Genomic DNA, 21,938 nt, shown 5'->3' with positions numbered 1-21,938 from the left:
GGAGGAATCAAAGTCTCACCCCTCAAGGTGGGAAAGGCTATGTACCCGTTCTGTTTGTAATTTTAATCCCAGAGCAACACAAGGAAACCTCCCTCCAAAGGAGAAACCTTGGAAATGTGGGGTCTTTGGGAAAGGATTCCCTTCCTCATCCCTGCTGGAAACCCACAGACGCATTCACACCGGGAGAGGCCATTCACCTGCTCAGTGTGTAGGAAGGGCTTCAGTCGGATCAGCCATCTGCAGACGCACGAGTGAGTCCACAAGGGAGAGAAGCCATTCACGTGCCCCATGTGCGGGAGGGGTTTCACTCAGTCAGCTGCACTGCTGACCCACCAGCGGGTCCACCCTGGAGAGAGACCATTCACCTGCTGGAAGTGCCGGAAGGGATTCACCTGCTCCTCCCACCTGCGGAGGCACCAGTGAGTTCACGCGCCATCACAGGGGGGTTGAAGAAGCGATGGTCGCGTGCCAAGTGCCTATGCACGAAACGTCGATTCTCCTGCTCCTTGGATGCTGCCGGACCTGCTGTGCTTTTCCAACACCACACTCTCGACTCTGATTTCCAGCATCTGCATTTTTCACTTTCTCCTCGAGGGCAAGGTTGGACTTGTCTTTTATTCACTCATTCACTCCTTACAGCCTGTCCTTTGTTATGGCCTAACTGCACATACATCAATGCAAGTTTCAGAAAGATTTCTGCAGCTTTTGTTTTGAAAAAAAAATAACTTTCTTCCAGACTGTAACGAAGTTTCTGAATATTTGATTTTAGTTATTCTCAATTTTAAAAATCAGCTATTTCTCACATGCCGTGTTTCCCAGGTAAAGTCATCACCATCCATTCTCTCTCTTCCTTGACAAAGACTTCATACAGCGATCAAAGAGGGCTGAGGCACGAGAAAGGACGATTGTGGGGGTGGGGGGTGGTGAGGTGGTCGCTGGTGGTGGTGGAGAAGTGAGGGAAATGGACAGGAGAACAGACTTGGGTTCAGAGGGTTGGGGAGAGAATAGAGGGTGCACTATGAGGAGAGAGAATAGGCAGGGGGGAGTGGATGGGGAGAAAATGGACAGGGGGCAGAATGTGAAGAGAGAGACAGCACAAATGCCACCTTCTCCAGGACTCGTGTCAGTGTCCCACGAACTGGAACCCACTCCTCCCACATTTCTCAAAAGACGCGTGGCTAAGGCAGTGGAACCATATCATCCCTACAGGCCATTCACACCGACCTTCTAACCAGCATCCCACTTAGACTCACTCGTTTCCCATGGCTATTTCCCCATGGCTATTTCCTGACGAAGGGTTTTGCCCGAAACGTCGAGTCTCCTGCTCCTCGGATGCTGCCTGACCTGCTGTGCTTTTCTAGCTCCTTAGTCTCGACCCTAATCTCCAGCATCTGCAGTCCTCACTTTCGCCCAGTAAGGGGTGAATGTTCTATTCCTAGTCTTTTAGATCTTTTAAAATCTTTCCCCCACACCCTAAACCTTTACCCTCTAGTTTTGGAAAACCTCTATCATGTGGAAAAGACAGAAACGTTGAGCAGCCAGACAAAATGCAAAAGAAATAAAATGTCGAGACACAGGGGAAAAAAATCGGCAAAATAAAATAGCTTCGGCATTTTTCTCGCATTCGCATTTGGACGCTTAATATTTGTCATGATCGGGAGGTGCCCGTATTGGACTAAGGTGTACGAAGTTAAAAATCACACAACACCAGGTTACAGTCCAATAGGCTTGTTTGGAAGCACTAGCTTTCGGAGCGCTGCTACTTCATCAGGTGGTTGTGGAATATAAGATCGTAAGATCATAAATTCTGTGTCTTACGATGTTATACTCTACAATCAGCTGATGAAGGAGCAGGGCTCCGAAAGCTAGTGCTTCCAAATAAGTCTGTTGGACTATCACCAGGTGCTTTGTGATTTTTAAGTTGAAACAAATTCCTGCACACTGAGTATGCTCCGCGATGTCAGCAAGCACTGTGCATGACCGCCAGTGTCAGCAAGCACTGCGCCTACTCTTGGGTGTCCGCAGAAACGGCGCGCGAGCTCCTTTCCATGGAGCAGTGGAGAACCTTGGAGGACCGGAAGGAGTCTGGTCCTCCTGCCAATCAGAGCCGGCCATTGTGGAAATGCGGAGGTTGGATCGTGAGCTCTGAAGCTGCTGTTGGTCTTTTCTCTCTGCATAAGGTTAAACTTCACCCCAGACTGTAACTTCCTTCCTCTGTCTAACATTTGTGAGTACAACAGTGTTTTTATCACCACGTTTTCATTCTGGGGTGTAAGAGTGAACCGAAGGAGGGGCCAGACTCTGGAAAAGTTGATCCCGGTCTGGGTGTCAACTTGCAAACACACGCAAAATGCAGTCCCACAATGTGAAGTTATAGCCTTTGCAGTGTAAAAAAATAGCAGAAAGGAGGTGCATTGTTTAAATGGTGATATGTTGAGATGTGGCGAAAGTGAGATTCTGGAGATCAGAGTCGAATATTGTGGCGCTGGAAAACCACAGTAGGTCAGGCAGCAACTGAGGAGGAGGAGAGTCAACGTAACGGGCACGAGCCCTTCATCAGGAGTGATGTGTGGATAGACCAAGGGGCCTCAGTGTCCTTCCACACGAATCACTGCCAGTTGTCAGAAAGTGCAGCAAGCAATGACAAAGCAAGTAGTATATCAGCAAGAAGAATTGAGTTCAGAAGTGGGGATGTCTTCCTGCAGTTAGGTCGGTTATTGAATGTATTCAAGGCTGAGTTCATGTGACTTTGAAGAACAAAGAAGTTATGGGAGAAGGCAAGAAAATGGTTTTAAGACCAGTACAGAACAGTTACAGAGTCATACAGCACAGAAACAGACCACTCAGTCGAACTAGTCCATGCTGGCGGTGTTCTGAAACTAAACTGGTCCCACCTGCCAATGATTGGCCTATATCCCTCCGAACCTTTCCTATTCATGTACTTATCCAAATGTCTTTTAAACATTGTAACTGTACCTGCATCCAGCAACTCCTCTGGACATTGATTCCTCACACAAACTACTCTTTATCTTTAAAAAAAAAGGTGCCCCTCATGACTTTTTAAAATATTTCTTTCTTCACCTTCAAAATTTGCTCCCTAATCTTGAAACACCCACACTAGGGTAAGAATACCTGCCGTTCACCTCATCTATACCTCTCATGATTTTATAATCCTCTCTAAGGTCACCTCTCAACCTCTGATGCGCCAATGCAAAAAGTCCCAGCCTATCCATCTAGATGCAGGTATATTTATGGAGAAAGTGAGGTCTGCAGATGCTGGAGATCAGAGCTGAAAATGTGTTGCTGGAAAAGCGTAGCAGGTCAGGCAGCATCCAGGGAACAGGAGAATCGACGTTTCGGGCATAAGCCCTTCTTCAGGAATGAGGAAAGTTTTTCCAGCAGGCTAAGATAAAAGGTAGGGAGGAGGGACTTGGGGGAGGGGCGTCGGAAATATGATAGGTGGAAAGAGGTCAAGGTGAGGGTGATAGGTCAGACTGGGGTGGGGGCGGAGAGGTCGGGAAGAAGATTGCAGGTTAGGAAGGCGGTGCTGAATTCGATGGATTTGACTGAGACAGGGTGGGGGGAGGGGAAATGAGGAAACTGGTGAAATCTGAGTTCATCCCTTGTGGTTGGAGGGCTCGTAGGCGGAAGATGAGGCGTTCTTCCTCCAACCGTCGTTCTGTTGTGGTCTGACGATGGAGGAATCCAAAGACCTGCATATCCTTGGTGGAGTGGGAGGGGGAATTGAAATGTTGAGCCACTGGGTGGTTGGGTTGGTTGGTCCGGGTGTCCCAGAGGTGTTCTCTGAAACGCTCCGCAAGTAGCCGGCCTGTCTCCCCAATATAGAGGAGGCCACATCGGGTGCAGAGGATGCAATAGATAATGTGTGTGGAGGTGCAGGTGAATCTGTGGCGGATATGGAAGTTTCATTTGGGGCCTTGGAGGGAGGTGAGGGGGGAGGTATGGGCGCAAGTCTTGCACCTCCTGCGGTTGCAGGGGAAGGTGCCGGGAGTGGAGGTTGGGTTGGTGGGGGGTGTGGATCTGACGAGGGAGTCACGGAGGGAGTGGTCTTTACGGAATGCTGATAGGGGAGGGGAGGGAAATATATCCTTGGTGGTGGGGTCCGTTTGGAGGTGGCGGAAATGACGGCGGATGATGCGCTGTACATGGAGATTGGTGGGATGGTAGGTGAGGACCAGTGGGGTTCTGTCCTGGTGGCGGTTGGAGGGGCGGGGCTCAAGGGCGGAGGAGCGGGAAGTGGAAGAGATGCGGTGGAGGGCATCGTCGACCACGTCGGGGGGGAAATTGCGGTCCTTGAAGAAGGAGGCCATCTGGGTTGTGCGTTTTTGGAACTGGTCCTCCTGGGAGCAGATGCGGCGGAGTCGAAGGAATTGGGAGAATGGGATGGCGTTTTTACAGGGGGCAGGATGGGAGGAGGAGTAGTCCAGGTAGCTGTGGGAGTCGGTCGGTTTGTAGTAGATGTCCGTGTTGAGTCGGTCGCCTGAGATAGCAATGGAAAGGTCGAGGAAGGGGAGGGAGGAATCTGAGACTGTCCAGGTGAATTTGAGATCGGGGTGGAAGGTGTTGGTGAAGTGGATGAACTGCTCCTCCTTTCGTTCTCTTTCCAATCCTCCTACTTCCTCCAAACGAAAGGAGTAGCCATGGGCACCCGCATGGGCCCTAGCTGTGCCTGCCTCTTCGTAGGATATGTGGAACAATCAATCTTCTGCAGCTACACTGGCCCCACCCCCCACCTTTTCCTCTGCTATATCGATGACTGTATCAGCGCCGCCTCGTGCTCCCACGAGGAGGTTGAACAGTTCATCCACTATATAAATCTAGTGTCCCATTTGCCAGCATTTGGCCCATATTCCCCCAAACCTTCCCTATTCACACATCCATCCAGATGCCTTTTAAATGTTGTAATTGTACCAGCCTCCACCACTTCCTCTAGCCTATTTACTCTATCCGTGCCCCTTATGATTTCATAAATGTCCATAAGAACACCCCTCAGCCTCCCACACTCCAGGGAAGCAGCCCCATCCTATTCAGGCTCTCCTTATACCACAAACCCTCCAACCCTGGCGACATCCTTATCAATCTTTTCTGCACACTTTCAAGTTTCACAACATCGTTCCTATCCTACAGTAGGGAGACCAGAATCGAATGCAATAATCCAAAAGTGGCCGAACCAATGACCTGTACAGCCACAACATGACCTCCCAACTCCTGTACACAATGCATTCAATGAGACAAATGGTCTCGTTCTGCACTGCAGCGATCTAATGATTTGATTTTGTCTCAGAGTCAATTTCAGTCACTATCTCTGGTTTATGGTGTGTCAGGGTGGGATCGCTGTACAAGAATTGCATGCAATACTCCAAACGTGGCCTAACCAATGTCTTCTACAGTCGCAACATGACCTTCCGACTCCTGCACTCAGTGCACTGACCAATAAAGGCACGCATATCAAACACCTTCTTCACTATGCTGTCTGTGTGCGACTCCCCTTTCAAGGAACTATGAACTTACCATCGAGTCATATAGCATGATCATGGACCTTTGGTCCAACCAGTCCATGCCAACCATAATCCCAAACTCAATCAGTCTCTCCTGCCTGCTGTTGGCCTGTATCCCTCCAAACCTTTCCTATTCATGTACTAAAACAAATGTCTTTATATTGTATCCGCATCCAACGCTTCCTGAGGAGGTTCATTCCACAAATCAACCACCATCTGTGTAAAATTAGTATTTGAATGGCAAGGATGGAGTTGAATTGAAATGGTTCATTCAAAAAAACAGCTTCTACCAAACCCCCTACAACAGGTATGGTAGCAACTCCAACTCTGGAGTCTCTCAAATCGGTATTTCCATGGAGTGGAGGGGTGTGGTGAAAGGGTTAAAATTGTGTCCCAATACATGTGTGAATCTAACCGAAAATGGAAGGTGTCGCTCAGTCCCGTGTGAATCTTATTATACACCTTCCCGTGTGAATAACCAGAATGGAATGTGTTTTTTAGCCTTGCTCTGCTACATGTGTGAATCTAACCGAAAATGGAAGGTGTCGCTTAGTCTTATTACACACCTTCCCGTGTGAATCTTCTTATCTGTATGTAACCAGAATGGAATGTGTTTTTTAGCCTTGCTCTGCTGTTCACATGAATGTTTACATCTGGAAAAGAGTATATCAGCTGGAAAAGTCTCCAGTTCGGTAGAGTCTGCTCCGGGGTTGCGTTTAACCGCCGAGCGTGGGTTGTTGGCAACCGCTCTACGAGAACTGACGGCTCCCAGTTCCGGTAACACGTAGAGTGAGTATAAACCAGACCCGTTGTAAGTACGAGACTGGTTGTGGCGACGCTGCGGGGAATAAAACACTTATATTCTAGCAGACTCGCCTCTTGGCTGTTTGTTCTGTGTCAGACTACTTTCCTGCGAGCCTGGTCCTTGACCTTGAGAATTTTTTTAAAACATTTTGGCGTAGCCGGCAGGATCAATCGCAATTGAGGAAAGATTTTGATACAGAACAATGTTTTGGAAAAAGGCTAAGAAACCAGAGGAACAAACTGTGGAGGTCCCGACCGTCCCGGGATGGCATGGGCCGTGGCATGGCGTGGCAGTTTGTTTGAGAAATGGTGGGGGGCGACCGGAGAACTGGGAGGCCGAGGGCGTAGGAACCCCAGGGTCGCTGCTGTCCACCCTTGAGAGGATCCCAGTCCTGCCGAAGAACCCCTTGCCTGGGGTACAGCGGAGGATGTGGGCCTTTGCGGCGGCTTGTAGACAACAGTCAGACAAGCGCCAAAAAGCTGAAGCAGAATTAGCCCTCCTGAAACATGAGCAGGGACTCAGTTCGGGAGATGCCTCTATGTTGAGGCAGGAAATTATGAAGTTAAAAGCTGAATTGACAGCATTAACTGAACTAGCAGGACGAACTATTATGTATCTGTCTGCTAAGAAACGGAAAGAGAAAAGGAAGGTCCCTCGAACCCCGGACCCGGTACAAGTACGGGCGTTTGTAGCCCAGTTAAATAACGGGGATCGGTGGGATATCGATCATTGGGATGGGAACATTTGGGGAGATTCAGATGATCAGTACGAAGAGGACCCACCCGTACTCCAAGCTAAACCAGTGGTTAGGAGAAAGCAGGTTCAGAGACGTCTCCCAGCGCAACGGGAGGTAATGTTAGATGAGGAAGGAAACCCTATACGGAATGAACAAGGGGAGGCAATTATGCATGAATTACCGCGGGCTCAGCCTCCCGCAGAATTCTCTGAATTAACGGAAGACTTCACTACCGATGAGGTGCTGTTTATCACCCAGAAAACCCGACGTAATCCTGGGGAGCCGTTAGAGCTATGGATAATTCGGCTCCTCGAGGAAGGGGGGCAACAAGTGCAGGTAGACTATCAGGATGCTCCCAAGTTTGGTGGATTAGCAAAGGATGCTGCCAAAGACCTGGGGTACCGCAGACAAGCCAAGGATATGGTAATAGATCGCAGTATGGGGACCTTATTTGGGATGTATGCCAGGGCAGTGGCCGAACAGTATCCCTTCCCGTCCGATTGGCCCCCCTTGGAAGGAACTTGGACAACAATTAAGGAAGGGGTTCAGAGGCTAACCCGTTTGTGTGTGCGGGATGCCCTGTTGCTGGGAGTGCTGGACGAGGTAGATAACACAAATGTTAGTAGACAGACTAGAGACCACCTAGTGAAGACTGCCCCCCCCCATTATAAACCACTGTTATTAACCATAATGTTGAGTGGACGGGGAGAAACCCTAGGAGATGCCCGTAGTATGATGAGGGAGATGGGTGGTTTGGGGGATTGGGGATCCACAACCCGTGCTTCTCAGGGGGGCACGGAGGGGCGTCGCCCTGAGGCTCGGGCAGGGGGAAAAGTAAACCCTAATCAAGGAAGTAACCAAGGCCCCTCACGGCGTGCTTTGTGGCAAGCTTTGATACGGGCGCAGGTCCCAGCTTCGGAGATTGATGGCCTACCTACACCGGAATTAAAAGACTTATGCAGATGAAAGGGACTGAAGGTGTCCCGGGTAGAGACGGAGTCCGGACCCACTATGGAAGACCTAGTGGAATTACTAACACAAAAATGTCAGACACGGGGTCCGGTTGTTAATGAGCCTCGAAGGGGTAGAACTTCCACTTCCCAGCGGTGGGAATCCTCGGAGGACGAGGAGGAGGAGGAGATACGGCCTCCCCTCCGAGAGTGTTATAAAGTGGATAGGCGTGGCCGGAAACCTAGTAAGAAAGGCAAGAACAAAGAAGGGCGAGGCAAACGTCTTTACCCAGTGCTGTCTGGGGAAGATGAATGGGAGGAACAATAGGAATCGGGCCAAGCCCCAAGGGTTTGCCCACGAACGAGCCAATGGTCAGCAGACGACATTCGACCTCATGTATCATTGACTATCTATTGGCGCAAATCCGTCCAAACCGTTATGGCTCTAGTGGACACAGGGGCGGAGGCCACCTTAATCTATGGGACGCCCCATAAGTTTAAAGGAACCCCAGTCACGCTGGTTGGGCTGGGAGGTAATCTGATTGAAGGAAAAACAGTACAATTGCCCCTAAAGATAGGTACAATGCCCATTAAAACTTATTCAATTATCATTACACCGGTTAGAGAATGGATCCTGGGAATGGACATTCTGGCCGGTTTAACACTTCACCTCCAACAAGGGAAGTTTGAATTTGGAATCACGAAAATGGCTTTGCGCTGTAGGATGGTGTTAGTGGGAAAGGTTAAAATGGACCCCTTCCCCATCCCGATCGCCGATCGCGTAATAAGTCTTAGACAGTATAGGATTCCCGGCGGACATAAAGAAATATCCGCCACAATTAAGGATTATTTGGAAGCGGGAGTGCTTAGGACATGCACCACGGCGTGGAATAACCCCTTATGGCCCGTACATAAAGCCGATGGGTCATGGCGGATGACGGTAGATTATCGGCAACTAAACCGTCACACTCCGGCCTTGACGGCAGCGGTCCCGGATGCCGTCACTATTATAGGACGAATCCAACATCATCCAGGGGTGTGGTACGGAGTAATTGATTTGGCTAATGCCTTCTTCACAATTCCTATTCCCGAAGATAGGCAGGAACAGTTCGCATTCACTTGGGAGGGTGGACAATTCACGTTCACGCGATTGCCCCAAGGATATCTGCATAGCCCTACTATCTGCCACCGGATAGTTGCAGAACACTTGGCTGCCTTTAAAGTGCCTGACGAAGTGATGATCTCGCACTATATTGACGATATGATGATACAGGGGACAGGTCAGAAGCAGGTTCAGGAATTGCTGGACCAACTGGTTCAACATATGCGAGGATATGGGTGGGAGATCAACCCAGCCAAAATCCAGGGTCCCTCACAAACGGTAAAATTCTTAGGAATCGTGTGGAACAAGGGGGAAAGGGAAATCACTGCGAAAGCTAAAAATAAGATTCAGGTCTTTGCCGTCCCTCACACCCAGAAGGACGTGCAGCAATTTATTGGGTTATTCGGATTCTGGAGACAGCATATTCCCCATTTAGGACAAATTTTAAAACCTTTGTATCGAGTTACGAGGAAAAAGGCAGCGTTCGAATGGACGGAGGTCCATCAAACTGCATTTGAAATGGCCAAGCAAGCGATACAGCAAGCTGTATCCTTGGGAAAGATACAGTCAGGACCTGTAGAACTGCAAGTCTCAGCACAGGGGGATTATGCCAATTGGAGCTTATGGCAAAAACAGGGAAGAACCCGTAAGCCACTGGGATTTTGGTCCCGAAAATTACCCCCGGCAGGGGAACGGTATACCCCCTTTGAGAAACAGTTATTAGCATGCTACTGGGGCTTGGTGGAAACCGAAGCCCTGACCATTGGACATGAAGTGATCATGAGAACAGCTATCCCTATTCTTCCGTGGGTACTTAGTGACCCCACTACCCACCGAATAGGAACTGCCCAAGAGAGCAGCATCATTAAATGGAAATGGTATGTGTCGGAGAGAGTGCGGACTGGACAGAAAGGAGTGTCAGTCCTACATGAGCAAGTGGCGGAGGCCCCTGAGGAAGGGGAAAAACGGTTTGAGGTGATTGAATACAAGGAATCACCCGTTAAGATGGGAAAACGGTATGATGAACTGACCCCGGATGAACAAGCCACGGCTTGGTTCGTAGATGGGTCAGCCCAATGGAAAGCGGGACAGCGTAGATGGAAAGCTGCCGCCTTTAACCCAAAACAAGGCACTACCCTATAAGAATTAGGGGAGGGAAAAAGTAGTCAGTGGGCAGAATTAAAAGCAGTGCATATGGTAGTCATGCAAGCAGGGGTCATGGGAGTTTGTTTGTTCTCTGACTCGTGGTCAGTGGTTAACGGCATGACACAATGGATGCCAACTTGGCAGGCCAATCAGTGGATGATCCAGAATAGGGAAGTATGGGGTAAACAGTTATGGGAAGATATATGGGAGAAAGCTCAATACCTGGTCATATACATCACCCACGTAGATGCCCATACATCTCGAAATGATGTGGAAGCTCTACATAACCGATATGTGGATGGTATCGTCCGAACCATGATGGTGCAAAGGGGCACCTCAGTGGACCTAGCTAGATGGGCACACCTTAAGGCTGGGCACTGGGGAGTGCAAGGAACCTTGCAATGGGCTCGAGACCGAGGAATAGATCTTATGGTAGATGATGTTAAGACTGCAGTAAACCAGTGTGAGCAGTGTCAACATCAGCGGCAGGGAGTGCCCCAACACATGATGGGACATATCCATCGGGGGGATGGTCCGGGACAGAGCTGGCAAATGGACTTTGTGGGTCCCTTACCCTCCTCACAAGGATGTAACCACATATGTACAGCTGTGGACACTATGTCTGGGGTTTTGGTAACCCATCCCTGTCGTCACAACAATCAACAGGCTACCTTGCGATGTTTAGATTTGATTGAACAATTTTATGGATTTCCCATACAGGTCCAGAGTGACAATGGCTCCCATTTCACAGGAAGGGCGGTAAAGCAGTGGTGTCACGATAACCACGTGGAATGGGTTTATCATGTACCCTATCACCCACAAGCTGCGGGACTTATAGAACGAATGAATGGGCTTCTGAAGTCCTCACTACGAAAAGCAGGAGGTTGCAATGACTTAACAGGTTGGAAGAAGCAACTAATTCGGGTGGTGAAACAAATTAATAACCGCCCATTAGGAAATGGGGTAACACCCTTGAATAGGATGATACGAGTATGTGATACCCCAAAGACTCAGCCTATTAAAATGTGGAAATTCGCTGAGGAAGCTGATATTCCCGTAAGGGCCACGCCAGCTTCGGCTGGACTGGACCTACGAGCACTAACTGCCCAGACTTTGATCCAACAGAAACCTACGGTGATTAAGACCGGGTTAGGATTGATTTGTCCCCCTGGAACCTATGGGCATATCCTCCCGCGGTCGGGACTGTCACTAAAGGGGATTGATGTGATGGCAGGCGTAATTGACGCAGACTACCAAGGGGAGTTGGGGGTGATCCTGGTCAACATCACCGCTGAACCTTACGTGATACAGAAGGGGGACAGAATAGCGCAATTGGTCATTAAGCCATGTAACCTTACAACGGTGGAAGAGACGGGAGCTCCCGTTACGGTTACTGAGCGTGGGACGGGGGGATTTGGGTCTACTGACACTAAGGGGGCCAAGGTATGGGTGCGCCAGACGACCGGCCCCCCCAGGCCGGCCGAAATCATAGCACAGGGGAAGGACAGTCTGGTCACCATTATGTACCCCGGGGACCCGACCTGGGCAAACGTCCCGGCGCACCAGTGCTACTTACGTGAGACCTAAATAATGTTGTAATTGCTATGCACCCGCAGGCTGGCCCTCCGCCTTGAACATGGGGTGGTCATGGGGATTGCGACTCCTATTGGCGATGTTCGCGATCGGATGGCCACTCCAGGGCATCGGTATCACGGCCTGGACGCTGGTACCGGTCGCCCGCCATGAGGTGCGGTGGGAGGCCAGTAGCCAGCGACGGACGCAGGACGATTTTACATGTGAACCCGGTCAGCAGTGCGTTGTTCTGACTCTCACCAGCGACTGTCAATTGTACACGTGTGCACAGTGCTACATGCGCCGGGATGGGGAAAAATATGACATATCGTTCATACCGCCTAATTGCACCCTGGTGGTAAATGCCCAAGTCAAGACGTGTTTGTGGGACCGACGCACCCAGACATGCGGGACAACGGGGACTCATTGGAGCGTCACAGCTCGGGGGGAAGATCTGTGGCTGCGCAATGCCACCGATATTCGGAATCGTCATCGATTCATGTGGTTAATAATGGTACTGCCCTCGACGAACGCCCCGTCTGAGGCGTTATTAAACCCCACGCGGGGCGGGCCAGCCACGGGGGGCGTGCGGTCGCATCGAACACAGTTGGCCCCTATTATGTCAACTTGTCAACAGATGGCCCGGGCGGTGCTGCACACTGATGTTCATTGGCGGGTACAGTTGCCCTTCATACCCGAGTGTCATACCAAGAGGCGGCGACGAGCGTGGTACGACACCCTGCTGGGAGGCGCAGGAACTGTTATGGGTATCTCGAATGCCATTGACTCTGAGGTGACCCGTACTAAATTATCTAACACGGGACAGGCCACCTCACAAGGACTACATACTATTGGAAGGTGGATGCCATCCGTAATGATGACTCAAGGAGAGACAGCTGAAATAATGATACGATCTCTGCAATGGGAACTGGATGTCTGGGGCGCCACTCAGGAACTGTTTGAGAACATTACGGCTCAGTTAAATTGGACTGCCTGTCATATTCAAATGTTGCATGCTCAAATACAGAAAGAACGCTTTTTGCGTGTGGTAACATCCCCCAATGTACAGGCGTGGAGGGGACTATGGAATGTATCTGAGAAATTGTGGATGATAACCCATCCAGAGCGAACATGGTGTAACGCAACTATGTGTAACGGATACTTTGTTACCATGAATGTAACCCACACTGTTACGGTCTGTCGATATTATGTATTACCAGTGATTACATCTTCTGGATATTATTTTCTGAAGACAAGGGGACAGTGGTTTAGCCCAGATACCAATATTACCTATGATCTGTCCGCTTGTGAACAGACTGATCAGGGGAAAACTTGCCTACTGATGGACAGGTATCGGGACCCTTGCTTGACTAAGGGAACGGCCCTGTGCGAATGGACTGTTGAGACTCCAAGGGACATGATGTGGCAGATTGGGCCACACACGCTCTGTGTGGCTACCAATAATCCACATCCTATGCTTCCCTCAGCACCGTTCTCGGGATGCCTCTCAAATGTCTATCAGTGGCACTGGCAGAATCACACCTATTTGTTGACCACTTATAGCAGTGCTCGCCACTTTACCAAGGTGCAGTGGAAAGTGCTGATGAATCCTTGGAACATTTCCCTGGATCGGTTTAAGCGAGCATTGGACCGATCCGAGGAGCTTAAGCAGATATTACGAAAGCATCAAACCAATGTCACCAAGGTTACGGTGTCTACCTTTATACATGGACAGGAGGTAGTACATGCTGCCCGTGTAGTGGACGTGGAGTCGGCTCATCATTGGTGGGACATATTGAGTGGTATGTCCTCCACTGCGGGGACATTCCTGTTCCCACCCTTGTCGATCCTGGTAGCGGTCCTGGTGATTTTAACATGCTGTAATGTCCTGACTTGCTTGTATATTTGGTGTGTACGTAGGCGCTTGTTAGAAAGAATACATATGGGCATAATGTAACACATGTATTGGGCCAAGCAGTGGAATGTGGTGTAAAATTATGTCCCAATACATGTGTGAATCATTATGCAACACATGTATTGGGCCAAGCAGTGGAATGTGGTGAAAGGGTTAAAATTGTGTCCCAATACATGTGTGAATCTAACCGAAAATGGAAGGTGTCGCTCAGTCCCGTGTGAATCTTATTATACACCTTCCCGTGTGAATAACCAGAATGGAATGTGTTTTTTAGCCTTGCTCTGCTACATGTGTGAATCTAACCGAAAATGGAAGGTGTCGCTTAGTCTTATTATACACCTTCCCGTGTGAATCTTCTTATCTGTATGTAACCAGAATGGAATGTGTTTTTTAGCCTTGCTCTGCTGTTCACATGAATGTTTACATCTGGAAAAGAGTATATCAGCTGGAAAAGTCTCCAGTTCGGTAGAGTCTGCTCCGGGGTTGCGTTTAACCGCCGAGCGTGGGTTGTTGGCAACCGCTCTACGAGAACTGACGGCTCCCAGTTCCGGTAACACGTAGAGTGAGTATAAACCAGACCCGTTGTAAGTACGAGACTGGTTGTGGCGACGCTGCGGGGAATAAAACACTTATATTCTAGCAGACTCGCCTCTTGGCTGTTTGTTCTGTGTCAGACTACTTTCCTGCGAGCCTGGTCCTTGACCTTGAGAATTTTTTTAAAACAAGGGGGGAGTAAAGTGTTGGATTCACAGAGGTGGGCATCTTCTGAGAGTGTAAAGCTAAAATTAAACCCCGTGCTTTGCTTGAACTCAAACCACATTGACGTGGAGAAGAGCGAAAGGAGTTTGCAAAGTGTCCTCCCCTCCCCATGTGCCTCAGCTACAGGGCAGCGCAGGCGCAGTGCTTCCTCCTCCCCAACCCCATTGTGGACGTCACAACGTGGAGTTGGCCCTGTCATTTTCAGAGTGAAACTCCCTCCCTCTGGGTAACATCTGGGAGCAAAGCAATGTCTCTCCCTTTCCATTCCTCGTCCTGGGAGGTGTGTGTGGGGTGGGGGGGGGGTGGGGGGGGGGGTGGGGGGGGGTGTGGGAGAGAGGCGTGGCGGGGTGTGGGGTGGGGTGGAGACTGTTCACTTGTAGCAACTGGAGTGACTCCATGGAGGGAGCAGGCTCTCCAAAGGTGCTCGGATGCTCTTTGTCCCTCTTAAAGGTATTTTCCTTGTGTATTCCCTCAGTTTGGCACGTATAGAGTTTGCACCCTGGAAAAGGTTTACTTCTTTCCTCATGTTCAGAATTATAAGGGTAGTCTCTCATGGAACTGAGCAGTATTTAAGGGATTGGCACATTGATTTCAAATGTAGACATATGTTGCTTCATATGGTGTAAATCTGATATTGTTGGCTGTTATAAAAAAAACTTTGTGGCTATGATTTTTCACCTTCTAATGCAGTAATAGAGTTACGTTCTATATTTCTTGTCTTTTTTATTTACTAGGACAGCAGGACGTCATTCAGTAACTTCACTGGCATCCTTTTCCCAAGCAGCCTTGACATTTCATTATCATAGTCTTGATTCTGCTCCATTTCCAGCACCTTTGTCGACAGCTTGTTCCAGGTTATTGCGATCTAAATTACGTTTTCCTCCATACACACTTAAGGCTATCATGTTGCATGAGGGTTTTCTGAATCCTGCATAATAGATGGTCAGCACTCATCTAGCAATCTACAGGAATTGCCACCGATGTTATGTTCATTTAACAGTACTGACAGTGATCACTCAATTTGTGATTTTTTTTTGGAGGAAGACATGCAGAAAGAAATCTGAAAACAAATGATACATCATCTTCTGACAGAGCCACTTGAATCAATGGGGCTTGAATATCAGCAGCCATTCAATTCGAGAAGAAATGTTTGCTTTTGTCTGTGTGAGAGATTTTGAACACTGGTATGGCAGGAATAATACTGAGACACCCGAGTGAGGGAGATTCAGTACACTGTCTGTGAAAAATGCGTCAAACAATTTACTCAGCTTGGGGGATCAAAATCTCACCCCTCACAGTGGGGAGAGACTCTGTATCCATTCTGTTTTTAATTTCAAATCCAGCGCGACACATAGAATGCTCCCCTCATGGGGAAACCATGGAAATGTGGGGACTGTGGGAATGGGTTCCCTTCCCCATTGGGGCTAGACACCCACAGATGCGTTCTCACTCGGGAGACGCGGTTCTCCTGCTCAGTATGTGGGAAGGAATTCAGTTGGCTGTGCAGCCTGCAGACACACCAGCGAGTTCACATCAGGGAGAGGCTGTTCATCTGCCGCCATTGTGGGAAAGGATTCATTCAGTCGTCCCACCTGCAGACACACAGAAGGTTCACATCAGGGAGAGGCCATTCTCCTGCTCTCTGTGTGGGCAGCGATTCATCGATGCATCCCACCTCCCGAAATACCAGCGGGTTCACCTGGGGGAGAGGCCGTTCACCTGCTCTGAGTGCAGGAAGGGATTTGTCGATTCTTACACCCTGCTGACCCACCAGCAGGTCCACATCGGACAGGCGCCGTTCACCTGCCCTAAGTGCGAGAAGAGCTTCAGTCATGTGGGAAACTTGTGGAGGCACCAGCCGATCCAAACCAGGGAGAGGCCATTCACATGCTCTGTGTGCGGGAAGGGGTTAACTCAGACATCTACACTGTCATCTACCAAAGGGTCCATATCATGGAGAGGGCGTTCATCTGCTCTCAGTGTGGATAGGGCTTCACCCGCTCCTCCCACCTGCGGAGCGACCAGCGAGTTCTGGAATTTTTTGAGGATGTAACTCTGAAGATGGACAAGGGAGATCCAGTGGATGTAGTGTACCTGGACTTTCAGAAAGCTTTTGATAAAGTCCCACATAGGAGGTTAGTGAGCAAAATTAGGGCGCATGGTATTGGGGGAAAAGTACTGACATCGATTGAAAACTGGTTGGCTGACAGGAAACAAAGAGTAGTGATAAGCGGCTCGCTTTCGGAATGGCAGGCGGTGACCAGTGGGGTACCGCAGGGATCAGTGCTGGGACCGCAGCTTTTTACAATATATATTAATGGTATAGAAGACGGTATTAAGAGTAATATTAGCAAATTTGCTGATGATACAAAGCTGGGTGGCAGGGTGAAATGTGAGGAGGATGTTAGGAGATTACAGGGTGACCTGGACAGGTTAGGTGAGTGGACAGATGCATGGCAGATGCAGTTTAATGTATGGTTATCCACTTTGGTGGCAAGAACAAGAAGGCAGATTACTACCTAAATGGAGTCAAGTTAGGTAAAGGGGCAGTACAAAGAGATCTGGGTGTTCTTGTACACCAGTCAATGAAGGCAAGCATGCAGGTACAGCAGGTAGTGAAGAAAACTAATAGCATGCTGGCCTGGAATATTGTGTGCAGTTCTGGTCCCCAAATTTGACGAAAGACATTCTGGCTATTGAGGGAGTGCAGCGTAGGTTCATGAGGTCAATTCCTTGAAAGGTGGGACTATCTTATGTTGAAAGGTTGGAGTGACTGGGGTTGTATACCCTTGAGTTTAGAAGATTGAGAGGGGAGCTGATTGAGACGTATAAGATTATTAAAGGATTGGACACTCTGGAGGCAGGAAATATGTTTCTGCTGATGGGTGAGTCCCGAACCAGAGGACACAACTTAAAAATAAGGGGTAGGTCATTTAAGACAGAGATGAGGAGAAACTTCTTCACCCAGAGAGTGGTGGGTGTGTTGAATGCTCTGCCTCAGAAGGCAGTGGAGGCCCAGTCTCTGGATTCGTTTAAGAAAGAGTTGGATAGAGCTCTCAAGGATAGTGGAATCAAGGGTTATGGAGATAAGGCAGGAACAGGATACTGATTGAGGATGATCAGCCATGATCATAATGAATGGTGGTGCAGGCTCGAAGGGCAGAATGGCCTACTCCTGCACCTATTGTCTATTGAGTTCACGTGCCATCGCAGGGGGATTGAAGTGGTGATGGCCGAGTGCCATTATCGACTGGACTATCAACTCAGTTCCGGGGATTCCCGGGGTTTGAATCCAGCCGAGGCAGATGGTGGGATTGGAATTCGGTCAGAAATTTGGAGTTCTGAATCTAATAATGAAACCATTTTTGGCGGGAGAAACTGCCATCTAATTCACTCATGTTCCTTTTAGGAAAGGAAACTGCCATTGTGGGAAAGGATTCACTCAGTCATCTCAACTGCATCCTTTATCCGGTCTGGCGTACACCTGACTCCAGACCCACAGCAGCATGGTTGACTCTTGACTGCACCCTCCCCTCCCATGTCAAATGAGTGGGAATAACTTAAATGAATACAGTGTGTGGGTGGAAATTGCTGAGTGAGTCAATACTTCCTTCAGCTTACGGCTGTACCAAGAATCCAATTATAAAGGGACAACTTGGTGCTGACCAACAGTAAAGAAAGTGGAGTTGGGAGGAGTGTGTGAGCTTTGAGCTGTTTAAAAAATGCTTCTTTTCATACACTTTTTTTGCTGGGGAGATCTGAAGCTGTAACAAAGTTGGGTGGCAATAAAGGTTACTTGAACTTAACCCCAGTCTCAGACTGTCAATGAAAGCTATGAGATCTAATAGGTTTTTGTTTTAAAACTGCTCACTCCTTTCAACCTCTTGCAATAAGTTTCCAATGTCGTGCATCAGAAGAGCAATGAATGAGTAGCTAATATCGTTAGAAACTGTAAATTTTTCATCTCTGCTGGTATTGCATCATTTCATCGACATTATAAGGTTTACTGGCAACACCGGGAGGTGTGGGATGTATTCATGAGAAACAAAGTTAAAAATCACACAACACCAGGTTATAGTCCAACATGTTTATTTGGAAGCACTAACTTTCGGAACACTGCTCCTTCATCAGGTGTTTGTGGAGCAGGATCATAGGAGAATTTATAGCAAAAGATCGCAGTTTCATGCAACAGAAATGATATATTGAACAAACTTAGATTGTTGTGAATTCTTTCATCTTTTAGAATGGGTTGCAGGTTTTGGTTCATTCATATGTAAATCCAAGAACTTGTTTGAAGACACATTCTCGAGACAACTTAAGGTCTGTATCCCAATCTTGAGTGAGACTGGTTCGATTTCCAGAGTAGGAATTCATAAAATCTCACATGGATTAACTGCCTGTAGATTGTATTTGGCTCAAAAAGCGCACAATGTATCTGCAAATACAAAATCACACCAAAGCCTTGTATGTAAGTGCGCATGCATGAGAGTATGGGTGAGTGTGTGCGTGCTTGATAAAGTGTGTGAGTGATGGAGTATCAGCCTGTGAGAGGGTGTATATGTGTGTGTGTCTGAGAGAGGGATCTGTGTGAATGTGAGAGTGTGTGTTTTGTGTGGGTGTGAGAGAGCGTGACAGTGAAGTGGGGTTACCTGTCATGTGACATGAATCCAAGGTCCTGGTTGATGCCATCCTCATGTGTTCCGAACTTGGCTACCAGCCTCTGCTGGGCCACTAAAACTGAATAAGCAGTTACATAGTACACATTGTAGAGGGCAGGGTGGGACTTGTCTTTCGATTTGCAGAAGGTGGGAGGTTCTGGGTGCTGGAAACGAGGGAAAACACATGCTGGAGGACCTTCGGCTCAGAGAGATGCAGCTGGAAGCCAGGCTGCAGACACGTTGGGGGAATCATCAAACCCCCTACACTGTAGAAACAGGCCCTTTGGACCAACAATCCACACTGACCCCCCCCCCCCCCCTCAGAGCATCCCACTCAATAAGCTCCACAGCTTATCCCTGAATTTAGAACACCCAAACCACTCTAAGCTGCACATCTTGGGAGGAAACCAGAGCACCAAGAGATTGGGTGGTGGGGGGGGGGGGGGGGGGGGGGGGGGGGGGGGGGGGGAGGTAGGAAAGTGCAAACTCCACACAGACAAACACCCTGAGGGTGGGATCGAACTCAACTCCCTGGTACTGTGAGGCAGCGGTGCTAACCACTGAGCTGCTTCCGCGCCGCCTACAGTCTTGGATTGAAGGAATCGATTGGCTCCATGCCAGTCCTGGTGACACTCCAGCCCGTTTGGGGAATTGAATTTACTTCCACAGAGTTTCCACGGTGCAGGGGTCATTGCATCTCAGCAGCTTCAACGATCCAAAGAAGGGCTCGTCTACAGCGAGAACACTAGTCCACATTTCGCTACAGAGTTAAAGTTCTCTGCACAGCCAGAGCCCTGGAACACTCCCACGCAGGCTGCGTGTAATCACGGGGCTTCTCAAGTCACGTTGATGTTTGAAATAACTTCCCCTCCTGGATTTAAACGCTGCTGATATTCAGGCCCTGGATTCGTTGCTCTCTTTCTCCCCACCCTCTGCCCCCCTTTCCATTCTGGATTCAGGCCCTAAATTTCTTGTGCACGCCTGAACAGCAAATCCTCCTCTGCTAATACCTTGAGAAAACAGATCATTGCTGTCAGTGCAGGGCAGGAAATAGGATAAGAGAATTCTAGTTTGTACCGAACAGCCTTCCCTATCTCCTACCCGAAATCTCTGTCTCCCATTTCCTCCTCCTTTCAATGGATTCCAACTCGAATTCATCCTTCCATCCTCCTGTTTTTGCCCAGCTCCCCTCACCGGAAAGCGCTGACTCTCGGTTCAGCTTCTTAGTCACTTCTTGCCATTCCCAGTATATTGCCCACATCTTTATTTAGTTTTTAAAACAGAAAGACAGTGGTTTGCTGATGCCAGGATCTGAGGGGAATTGCGCTCACGCTCCAGATTCTCTCTCACGTCATTCACAATAATCTGCACTGCACATGTGCAAAGAAGGGGATGCTGGGAGTGGGTGGGACGCATTCACCAACTCCCCATTCAATCAAGATCCAATCGTGCCCACAGCGCCCCCTGTCTATTCTCTCTCGCTATCCCTAGCTCCCCCCTCTCACACACGCCACCTTCTGCACCTCCGTCCATTCTATCTCCATACCCTCTGCCCCCTTTTCAGTCCAGTCTCTCGTCCACCCTCTGCTTTCGTCCATCCAGTCCCTCTCCCCACATTCATTCTCTCTCTCCTCCCACTCTCTGCCCCCCTCCATTCTCTCTCTTCCCCCACCGTCTGCTCTCCATCCATTCCCTCTCTCTCCCCCCACCCTGTCCTAACACTCATTGTTTCTCTGTTTCTCCCCACCCTCTGCCCCCCTTTCCATTCTCTCCCCACCCACTGACCCACGTCCATTCTCTCTCCCCACACTCTGCACCCTCATTCTCTCTCTCTCTGACAAACGCTTTGCCCCCCACCGTGTGCACCCCCAGGATTTCTCTAACTCCAATGCTCTGTCCCCGTGTCCATTTTTCTCTCTCTCTCTTCCCCCTAGCCTCTGTTTCCCTTTCTTGTGTCGGGAGCTCTCTTTGATCATTGTATCAGCCCTTCTAAGGATAGAGAGAGAGAGCGCGGATGGTGATGACTCTACCTGGGAGATGGGAGGGTGTGGTTTGAGAAATGGCTGATCTTTAACATTGAGAATCGCTAAAATTATATTTTCAAAAACATCAGTAAAGGTTGAAAGCAAATTCAATTATTTTTTAAAAATGCTCCAGACATTTTTCTGAAACTTGCATTGAAATCTCTGCAATTAGGCCACAGTTGAGGACAGGCTGTCAGGATGGAATGGCCAATTCCTCGTCTTGTGAAGTTGGTTTAAATTAAGTAGTAATAGAGTCATAGAGTTGCAGAATAGGGAAACAAACCTGTCGGTGCATGCCAACCACATATTCTAAATTAACCTGGTGATCCATTTGGCCCATATCTCTCTCAACCCTTCCTATTCATATACCCATCCAGATGCCTTTTAAATGTTGTAATTGTTCCAGCCTCGACCACTGTCTCTGGCAGCTCATTCTATACATATACCACGCTATTCATGAAAATGTTACCAGTTCGGTCCCATTTAAACCTTTCCCTCTCACCCTAAACCTATGCCTCTCCAGTTTTGGATTTCCTCTACCATGGGGAAACGACATTCAAAAATTGAGCAGCCAGACAAAATGCAAAAGGAATAAACTGTTGAGCCCCAGGAAAACAAAAGAAGTGTGGCTCCAGCCTTTTTTTCTCTCCGATTGGCAGTTGGACCAGCATCTCCACTGGGCATACTGCGCATGCTTCTCGGTGTCAGGAAGCACTGCGCATGTACGCTGGTGTCAGCAAAATACTACGCAT

General features: G+C 48.9%; 1 long non-coding RNA gene across 1 annotated transcript in view; it reads right to left on the bottom strand.

Moving 5' to 3' along the window:
* The window catches only part of LOC148144460 (uncharacterized), a 587,526-nt gene that overhangs the window by 130,552 nt on the left and 435,036 nt on the right, over positions 1 to 21,938 (bottom strand). The window lies entirely within an intron of this gene.

Source organism: Chiloscyllium plagiosum, unplaced genomic scaffold (assembly GCF_037043375.1).
Source record: "Chiloscyllium plagiosum isolate Xiang-an unplaced genomic scaffold, Cpla_swu_hap1 HiC_scaffold_27, whole genome shotgun sequence".
NCBI classification, from domain to species: domain Eukaryota; kingdom Metazoa; phylum Chordata; class Chondrichthyes; order Orectolobiformes; family Hemiscylliidae; genus Chiloscyllium; species Chiloscyllium plagiosum.
This window is presented reverse-complemented; position numbering and strand designations above follow the sequence as displayed.